At 39.0% G+C, this 10,634-nt stretch overlaps 3 non-coding genes across 3 annotated transcripts; all 3 read left to right on the top strand.

Moving 5' to 3' along the window:
- Positions 1 to 238: 238 nt before the first annotated feature.
- On the top strand, positions 239 to 317 carry LOC117346966. Its single transcript, XR_004536691.1, has one exon. It is a non-coding gene; the product is annotated as a small nucleolar RNA SNORD79 (small nucleolar RNA).
- Positions 318 to 1,496: 1,179 nt separating this feature from the next.
- Positions 1,497 to 1,578, top strand: LOC117346974. Its single transcript, XR_004536699.1, has one exon. It is a non-coding gene; the product is annotated as a small nucleolar RNA snR60/Z15/Z230/Z193/J17 (small nucleolar RNA).
- Positions 1,579 to 10,259: 8,681 nt separating this feature from the next.
- On the top strand, positions 10,260 to 10,340 carry LOC117346972. Its single transcript, XR_004536697.1, has one exon. It is a non-coding gene; the product is annotated as a small nucleolar RNA SNORD74 (small nucleolar RNA).
- Positions 10,341 to 10,634: the final 294 nt, after the last annotated feature.

Below are 10,634 nucleotides of genomic sequence, written 5' to 3'. Positions count from 1 at the left end.
CCATCTGATAGTGCTGCTCCCCCTCGGCTCCCACACTCCTCAAAGTGCTGCTCCCCTTCCTCTAACCTCCTCCACCCCTCATCTGGCAACATTGATCCCCTCCCTGTACCTTTTCCTCCCAGCACCCCCACCCCTCATCTGGCAATACTACTCTTAAGTTGTAAAACTGTGGCAGGAAGATAAGCTGTCTGCTGTCTATAATAGAGCCAAGCCAGTATTCACTTAAACAAGGTAAATGTTCTGTTCATGATGAGTGATCTTTATCAATGGGAATCTCTCTGAAAAAGAATGAGAGAAGCATTTACACTGAAACAGTACAGAGTAACTTTTCAGCTGATCAGAATGGATTGATCATGTGGTTTAAGCTTGGGGTTTTGTTTCCTATAGAGATTTTGGATAGGGGAGAGGGTCTCTGAAGCACGTGGAAGATCATCTACAAGGACCTAAGAATAAATGGAGACTACAAGCTGGTTTGTGAAGGTAAAGCCCTTTTGCTAAAATTCTGTAGTGCCAGCAAGTGTACAGGCTTTCTAGTTGTCTTGGAATGCTTTGTTGCTATGGCTAACTTGGGAATGCTGAGCCCTCTCTACCCCCATCCAAACAGTTTTGTGTTTGTTTTTTTAAATCTAGAACCATCTTAATATTAAACTGTACCACGCAGTGATCACTGGATGTCAGATCACCCACTGTAACATCAGAACCGTGTTCACAGTTTGTAAACACCAAGTCCAGTACGACTCCATCTTACATGGGTTCAATTACCAAGTGCTAGAACAGTTCTCCATGTAGAGAACCCAGGATCTCCCTATTTCTAGAAGACCTTGCAGTAGGGATACCCCAATCAACATCTAGCATGTTAAAATCACCCATTACTAAAACTTCTTTTTTTTTTTTTATATATTCTGAATGTGTACTATAAAATCTGTACAAAGATTCAAAAATATCATTCCAAAACAAAAGCACCACACAAGCTAAGAAAGGTAGCTTATTACTCAAGCGAAGGAAAAGCCTCAGACAAACAGAGGTATACCCACACTCTTCCACCCAAGCATCATAGGCAAAAAACTTTCGCAAAAAGTTAGCAGGTGGGAGCAAAAAATAGTCGAGAATGATTAATGGTAAAAACCACTGAACACAAACGGCCAGGCCGACGATCGTTTCGTGGCCGGTAACCACTTCTTCAGGGCCTTAGCGCCAAATCCAGGCTATCAGTATGCAGATCCTAACTGCTGCTTTCAAAGCCACAATCTCTGTTTTCAGGAGAGACAAGTGTCTCTTTCCACCACCTCTTCCGGGAGGCTAGTTGCAAAATTTGACAATCCTAGTCACAAAAGCAAAGTTGAATGGAAATACATTTTCTATACTTTGTAGGCATGAGGAATTAAGAAATTGCACTTACTGCTCAAGAACAAATTGTTACATAGTGATATATTGGAAATAAGATGGTCTCCAGCGTTTGAGACACATTATCACAAAGCTTTACACCTAACATTTGAAGGATGTAAATGATGAAAACATGGTTCAGCAGAAATTCTGTGATGAACTTAAAATTTCTTTCGCTCCTATCTGATGCATCCTTCAGTGTACTACATATCGCAGTGTTACTCAATTCTCCAATTAATCACAAAAACATGTGAATTTTTGACTGAATTTACTGGTTTATTCTAGTGCATTTAATGCATGCAATATAGCTTGAATCTATAGGGACTTTAGTTATTCAGTATTGGAGCAGCTTCTGTCATGAAGTTGACTGGGCTGTTCATCTTGCATTATACTAAATGTGTGGGGGCAGTGAAAAGAAAGGAGGGGAGAACAGCAAAAGGAAGGTGGAGCCTACCAAACAAAACATCTAAAGATCATGAGTCAGCAATGTAAAGTATATCACATGCCACTTCTTTCCCAAGAGAGATTTAGAGTGAACAAGCTTGTGCTTACATAGTGTCACTTTCAACTTCAAAATCAAAAGAGGAGAATTGTTACATTTTAACCATGTTTTGTCAGTCTCATCAGTGACTTCCTTGTGTATCTGCCTGTGAAGATAGTTTTGCAGTGTCCTGTTTGTAACTTTTCTGGATTCTGAGATGTTCTTCAGTCTTCAGCAGTCCAGTCAATTGCAAATTGAATTTAATGCCTCTTAACTAGAAAACTTATAAGCAAATGTGATTTTTATTCATTGCAGGGAATTTTGCTGGCATTTGAGACCAATAGTCAAAGCAGATATCATCTACAAATTTTGATTTCATTTTTTATCAACTTCATCTCATTAAACTTGAGCCATAATTCAGTTTTTTTGAAAATCAGTCGACTCCAATTCAAAGAAGCTCAAAGTACTGTAATTCAAACCACTTTCTGGGCACAATATATTTAAATGTAGACCCATGGCATTATAAGTTTAATATTTCCCAAATTTCTCCTGTAGCAGTTCAGTGTGATGCAGCAGATCTTATTGCTTCAAGCTCTTAACTTAGGTAAACATTGACTGCGTTGACTGAAATATAAAAATTTCATTTGGAAAGACCTTCCTGGAAAAGTTTAGCATACAAAATTCAGGACATTTCTTTTACTTTGCAAGCTGGCATGTGCAGTGGTGGTAAGAATAAGTCATTTTATGTCCAGCTGCTGATCATGATACTGTAAAGGAATGATACCCAATCCAAACCACCATAAAACTACTTGGCATGACCATAGACAGATGCTGCACTATGCAACCGCAAATAAATAAAACAATTCAGAAATCATTCGCTGTCATGAGAAATCTGAGACAAGTCCGAAAATTCTTTGAAAGAACACAATTCCAACTTATAGTACAATCACTAATACTAGGTATATTGGACTACTGCAACATCCTCTTCCTTCCTTGCCCTGTAACCACGATTAAACAACTCCAAACAATCCAAAATACAGCTTTGAGACTCATCTACTCATTGAGAAAACACGACCACATCACTGAAGCCTTCATCAACTCACATTGGCTTCCAATCCAAGAAAGAATCCAATTCAAATTCTACTGCATACTATTTAAAACCCTACACGGAGACAGCCCATCATATTTGAATAATCGCCTCATCCAAGCACCCACTACCAGACACAGAAAAACACACTCCCCATTCATACCCCCCCCAATCAAAGAAGTAAAAAGAACAAAACTACACGACGGCCTCCTAGCCACTCAAGCCGCAAGGCTGGACAACCAGATCTCCAACCTTCTGATGACCACTCCAGACTATAGGACGTTCAGAAAAGAAATAAAAACCACACTTTTCAAGAAATTCCTGAAGCAGCATTAACATCACGACCTCTTAGTAACTCTAAAACCGACATCTGATCTACCCATTACTGCACTAACAACAACAAAAGAACCTCCACTATGACCAACTATTAATTCTCTTACAAACCACCTCACCCTCAACAACCCGTTAATGTTTATAAAATCTACAACTTACCTATCTAGCCAATCAATGTAACTCTGTATTTCTAAATTAACCTTTTGTAATCCGCCTTGAACCGCAAGGTAATGGCGGAATAGAAATCCCTAATGTAATGTAATGTAATGTAATGATGGGAGTAAGGAGCAGAATAGCACAATGTAAGAAACCAAAATCTGGCATGGGGTGTAATTTGGCCCTAGTTAAGGATTAGATGGTCTCTCCAAAGTAGCTATGCATTTTTTTGTGAGAAGTAATTATACTGTGTTTCTATGCTCAGTCGTAGCATAGAAACACATTATAATTAAGACAACTGATTTGTTCCTACAATTTTAAAACTGTTCATGTTCATGCCTTTTCATGATACTGCAGGTACTGGGTAATGTCTGAAACTCTGCAAAAGTTCTGGGAGTCATGGTTTGGGATATGATTATAATTAACCTTGGATGAAGACATCAAATATGTCTTACAGCAGTGTTCTTCAACCTTTTGACACCTATTGACTGGAAATAAAAATTATTTTGTGGACCGGCGGTTGAAGAACACTGGGCTGTCGTTGGCCAGACCTTGCTCATCTCTGCCCCGGACCCCACCCCCATAATAGTACTAATTGTGACACCATTTTTTTCATTTTTCATATATACACACACAATATAATCTTATTAACACAATAGTTAACCACAAAATTAAGCTATACAAAGCGCACTTTTTGCTTCTCAACATTCATTCCTACCAGAAAACAGATAACCCCATGCAAATACAGAACCAAAAACTAAAAGTACTAATGTATACAAACGAAACCCTAAGATGCAAGACTCTGCATGCAGTACAACCCCCAGAGAAAAAGAAACACAGGCATTTCTTCCTGAACAGTGCAAAATACAGACAGATGTAAATTCTCAAAATTGACACAATTCAATCACTAAATTCAAAAACAAAAATCATTCCCTCTACCTTTGTTGTCTCCCTCAATGCTGTGCTTTATCTTCTGCCCTACTCCCACCTGGCTGTTTTATGCCGTCCTGGTGTTATCTTTGGGCCGGCTCCCTCTTCCTCACTGCTGCAGCGCACAAAGCTATGTGCGTCCCATACCTTATCTGGAAACCTTCCCTCTGACATTGCAACATCAAGAGAGAAGGCTTCTGGTTCAGGTGTAGGACACGCATAGGAGCCGCTGCCCGCAGCTTTCTGCAGTGCAGCAGTGAGGATGAGGGAGCCGGCCCGAAGATAACACCACATCGATTGCACCGCAGACCGGTGGTTTAAGAACAATGTCTTACAGTACTGGTGAAGTTTAAGCTGATCTGTGTAGCACACTATTTTCAAATGGCCTATATGAACAACTAAAAGATCTGACTCAAAAAAATATAACTTTAAAAGTTGATTTTAATTCTTATTGTAAACCACACAGATTCCTTGTAGAGAATTGCAATATATAGGATGCTATTGTATTATTAGCTGCAGTTCATCGCCTGCCTGTATGATGAGGCTGACAGATTTGACTTATCCATGATGGTCTGTAATTAGCTCTATCTGACTCGGGTATAAGGCTTAGGTCATATTAAGGAAGATCCTTTTTGTTGCTTTGACACTTTTTTTTTTTTTTTTTTTTTCTCCCTCCTAGGATTGAGCATGGACTGCTTACTACATCGTCTGGAAACAGACCAGTGCTGGTATTTAACTTTGTCCTAACTTCTAGGGTTTTGTTTGACTGTCATGAGCTGCTGCAGGAAGTCTTAAGTAACAAATGAATTCCCTGTAGGATTTCAGTAGAGACAAACTTAAAATACTCTCCTGATGAACAGTTCTAATCAGTAGGGCTGTTCATTGCTGCAGTTCAGCTTTTTAACTTTTTTACATTTAGGTACAATAAGTATTTTCCTGTCCCCAGAGTCTTAAAGCAGAGTTTCTCAATATGCGGTACGCATACCCCAGGGAGTACATAAGACCTGGCGGCAGTCTGCAATAATTCTGGGAGGAGGGGGCACTGGCCTGAATATAAACTGGGACCCCCATTTTTGGGCCAGTTTTTTGCCCAAATCCCGGTTTATATTCAAGTATATACAGTATGCTTTTCTTGTTGCTGACTTTTTGGGTACTTTCTATCAAAAAGTCTTTGCTTCTACAGCCCAGAAATATCAAAGAGACAAGTTACCAGAAAGAGGCGGTCGGAAAATACTGAGAATGATTTTCAGTACCCACTGGCGCCCCAACTGCCCTCTCCTGCCTTCAATCGGCTCCTAAACAGCATTTGTGGCTTCTTGAAATTTGTGGGTATTCCTGGAACAGAACCCCCCGCAAATTTCAGGGGAGTACTATATTGTTAACAGCCTGAAATATAGTCTACTGGTGCAATCTTTTGTACTTAACCTGGACTTTTTCAAAAAGTCTAAAAGCTTATTAAGCACTCTTCTGATGCCTCAATGCCAAAATTGGCCAAAAACTCAATTTTCTAATTTCTGGCTTCATCTTTGGAGTTCATACTTCTTCAAAAAAGAGAATTTTATAATATCAATAAATTTAAATAAATCATTAAAAGTGCTCAGTGAAAGCCAATATGGACTTTAGGTATAAGAGCACAAGACTCTTACCAGCTCAGGCTTGAAAACATCATTGCACTCCTTCCTCCCTCCCTACCAATAAGCATAATAAATAAATAAAAGAAAATTGGAGGAGTATTTATCTCAGCTAGAAAAGTTGTTGTGTCCTGGGCTTATGATGCTTTAAGTCCAAAAAAGTGCTCAGTGCTCCCCATTCACATCAAAAAACAAATGATCAAAAACAACCCAAAAAAAAAAAAAATCTAGTCAATCCATTAATTCATACAGTACAAAAAAATCTAGTCAATCCATTAATTCATACAGTACATCTTATTCAAAAACTTCCTCACAGTACTTCTTGTTATAGTTCAAAAACTTCCTCGAGACAGTATGTTCTCTGGTAATTGCTAGACACAATATGTGTTTCCCCTTAGGCTTTTTCAAGAGGAAGATATTATCAGCACTCTAGGAAAAGGTCAGCATATCTTCAAAATTATGCAATATTTATATAAATAAATAATTTTAAAATTCTTCAAAACTGACTTCTCAGTAATGAACAGCTTCATTCAGAACTCCATGGTGGTATGACCGCTAACAAACGTTTTCAATGCAGCATAGTGAATACCTGGGTTACTCCCATTAAATCACATGATTACTGATGACATATTTTAAACTGATTGGGCAAACTGATACTAGCAACCTAGAGGCCACGCCACTGCTTTATTTAATCCTTTCGAGGATAGTGTCCCAAGTAAAGATGAATCGTTGCTCACAATTGATTAACTGTTGCAAGACATTACCTCAATGTGTAGTTTGAAATTGCTTTTAAAACCACAAATTTTAAATCATTTTCCCGATGATGTTTTGCAACCCAATGCTGTACTAATGGGGCTGCTTCTTTCCTATTTTATAAACAGCTGAGATAACGGGTTTGCCCAATATACATTAAATCACACGGGCATATGATAGCATACACTACCTGCATGGATGTACAATCTGCGCAATCATAACTTAAATTGTTGATTTAACATGCGGCATTTGCACACTAGTAGTTACCAGTTACGTGATTATGACTGGATTATTTTTAATTTTTTGGTGGTTTTTGATCATTTGTTTCGGTGTGAATGGGAGCCCTGAGCACTGTTTTTTGAACTTAAAACATCATGAGCCCAGGACGCAACAACTTTTCCAGCTGAGATAAGTACTCCTCCAATTTTCATTTATTTATTATGCTTATTGGTAGGGAGGGAGGAGTGCAATGATGTGTTCAAGCCTGAGCTGGTAAGAGTCCTGTGCTCTTATACCTAAAGTTTGTATTGGCTTTCACTGAAAAAACAGTGTGACAAGGCAGTGGCTGCTGCCAGAAAGATGCTGGGCTGTATAAAGAGAGGCGTGGTCAGTAGAAGGAAGAAGGTGTTGATACCCCTGTACAGGTCATTGGTGAGGCCCCACTTGGAGTATTGTGTTCAATTTTGGAGACCGTATCTGGCGAAGGACGTAAGAAGACTTGAGGCGGTCCAGAGGAGGGCAACGAAAATGATAGGAGGCTTGCGCCAGAAGATGTATGAGGAGAGACTGGAAGCCCTGAATATGTATACCCTAGAGGAAAGAAGAGACGGGAGATATGATTCAGACGTTCATATACTTGAAGGGTATTAACGTAGAATAAAATCTTTTTCAGAGAAAGGAAAATGGTAAAACCAGAGGACATAATTTGAGGTTGAGGGGTGGTAGATTCAAAGGCAATGTTAGGAAATTCTACTTTATGGAGAGGGTGGTGGATGCCTGGAATGCGCTCCTGAGGGATGTGGAGAGTAAAACTGACTGAGTTCAAAGAAGCGTGGGATGAACACAGAAGATTTAGAATCTGAAAATAATATTAAAAATTGAATTAAGGCCAGTACTGGGCAGACTTGCACGGTCTGTGTCTGTGTATGGCTGTTTGGTGGAGGATGGGCTGGGGAGGGCTTCAAGGGCTGGGGAGGGTGTAGATGGGCTGGAGTAAGTCTTAACAGATTTCGGCAGTTGGAACCCAAGCACAGTACTGGGTAAAGCTTTGGATTCTTGCCCAGAAATAGCTAAGAAGAAAAAATAAAAAAATTAAAATTGAATCAGGTTGGGCAGACTGGATGGACCATTCGGGTCTTTATCTGCCGTCATCTACTATGTCACTTAATAAATTATTTAAATTTATTTATTGATAATATAATATCTCTTTTTTGAAGTTTGATAATTTGTTTGATTATTTAAAGATATAAATTTGGTACTCGCACTTATATTGAGTGTGTTCGTCTTTGGGGTGCCATAAATTTGTAACAAATTTAAGTGGTGACTTCTTGCTTGGTACACCTGTTCAACTATCGATTACTATTCATCTATGAAAATTTGAAGGCCTGCTTTCATTTATTTGCAAAGATATTGCAAGTCAGTCAAAGCAGCAAAAAAATATTAACAATTTTACCCATCTTTGAAGCCTTGTATTTCAGTTTTGACACCAGCCATCACTTTGGTTCAAAAAGCATTGGATAGAGCAACTTTTTTCTCATTTTCAGGAGGTGGGGTTTTTTTTTTTTTTTGTACAGAGAAGAAATTTGCAATTGAATTATGGTTCGTCAAAGCAGTGTAACTTGAACTATTTGAAAGAATTAATGATATTTGTTCTTGGAGAATTCTTCCTATATTCAGGCTGAACTGAATTTGCTGCTTATTTGTTTTAAAGCTTAATTGTGATATTGCATAATTACAGTGTTGAATCAAATCTGTAGAATAATTTATGAATAAAAGCAATTGATTTTGTTTGCTGTTTTTGTTAGTGTTTCATGTTACACTATTATTGATGAGTAAATTTGCTTGTAAATACCAGGCATGTTAGTAATGTAATCTTTTGCTTTTGTTTTCACATGTTTTATTTTCAGAGCTTGAAAAAGTGAGTTTATTTTCTGAACATTTGGATAAGCAATGGATCCAGAAACTACATCGCTTGCATCATTGGCAAAATCAATGAATCACAATGTCATTTAACAGCCAACAGGGCAGAGAGGGCCTTAAAACTCATAAGACCTTCACACAAGTCATCAGAAATTGACTTGAACATATCAAAATTTCAATGAGAATTCAACTACCTGTCTCCATCATGAGGCAGTGTTTAACACAATTTGAGTTTTTACAAAGGTCATGCTGCATATTGGTGACAGTGTTGCAGAGCAGTTAGACTGACATCAGTTCACACCTGGTCAAAAGTTGTGCATAACTTGTCAGAGATTCACCAGAATGATCAAGCTTCATTATCTGATCCATCATCTGATGAAGAACCAATTGCAAAAATGGAAAAGTTAATACTAGCTTGGTGGCATTTGGAGTCTCCTTTAAAGCTGAAGAAAGTGAGGAAAGGCGACTCCAGAGACTGAAACATAAAATTGCTCAAGCACAAACCTCACTGAGTTGTCATTGCTTGAACCTACAACTGCAGGGGTAACAGAGAATCGGTACACTGAAAGCAAGATTCAGAATGCTTATTCAAAAAAGCCTAGGTCTCCCATTAAAACAGTAACAAATGTGGGCCTAGAGTCAAGGAGAGATGTAAACATGAGAGAAAGATGGCCACAGAGTGGAGATGAAGGCACATGATAAATGGGCACAGACATGTCAAATGGGCAGGAGTCTCTGACAAAAGAAGATGAGAGGAAAGCATAAATCAGAGAATGGAACCAAAACTGACCACTCAAAGGTAGAAAACAATTTTTATTTTCTATGGCGCGATTACAATGTCAGTTTTTAGAGTGTATATCTGCCAGGGTTGGTGTTTAGACACAAGCATGAAATGAAACTCATAGAAAATGGCTCATGACTCTCTCGAGACTACAACGGAAGCTCATGGCAGCCATTTCCTATGAGTGATCTGCACTGGGCAGGAGCATAGGAAAATCGCTCCTGCCCTGAAAATCTGTTAGACCACCAAGTAAGGCTTAAGGGATGCTGGGGGGGAAGCGGGGGTGGGTCAGAGCCTGCCCAAATATTATTTGCAGTTTTTTAATATTTGCAGGCCGGCACTGCCCCTAACCCATGGATACGGAGGAAGAAGTGTAATGCCTTAAATTTTTGCTTCATAAATGAGCTTATTTCCTTGGCTGATAGAATATTTCTCTTTCAGGGAAAAGGAATATGGGCTGTTAGGGTTATCTTGACACTCACTGAATATTTTATTTTGTGTGTGTGGGTGGGGTTGGAAGAGAACTACATGTTGGTGCTCTCCAAACTGCATGTTTCCCACTGCCTTTTCTGACCATATTTGGTTAGTGCCTGCAAATGATGAAAACTATGTTGGTAGGGACATCTGATTAAAGCATGATGTTTACCAACATCTCTGAGCAGGACTTTGGTGTTGAACTACTTGTGGGCATGTAGGAGGTAACTTTCAAACACTGTCTGGCTTAAGAATGCAAATAGGTGCCTTCCTTAAGGCATTATCCTGTGAATCTAGGCACCTAAGTATATTTTCCAGTGCAATAGGTGTCATGCTGAATGAACACTTTTGTGAGCCATGCAGAAGGAATCTACTCCAGCTTTCAAATTCCTCTTCCATCAAAGGACTCTGCCACTACCTTCAGTTTTTCCTGCTGCTTATAAGCCGGAAGAATTCTCGGATTGCCCCATGTATTGTATGTTTTTT

Source organism: Geotrypetes seraphini, chromosome 12 (genome assembly GCF_902459505.1).
Source record: "Geotrypetes seraphini chromosome 12, aGeoSer1.1, whole genome shotgun sequence".
NCBI lineage: Eukaryota > Metazoa > Chordata > Amphibia > Gymnophiona > Dermophiidae > Geotrypetes > Geotrypetes seraphini.
This window is presented reverse-complemented; position numbering and strand designations above follow the sequence as displayed.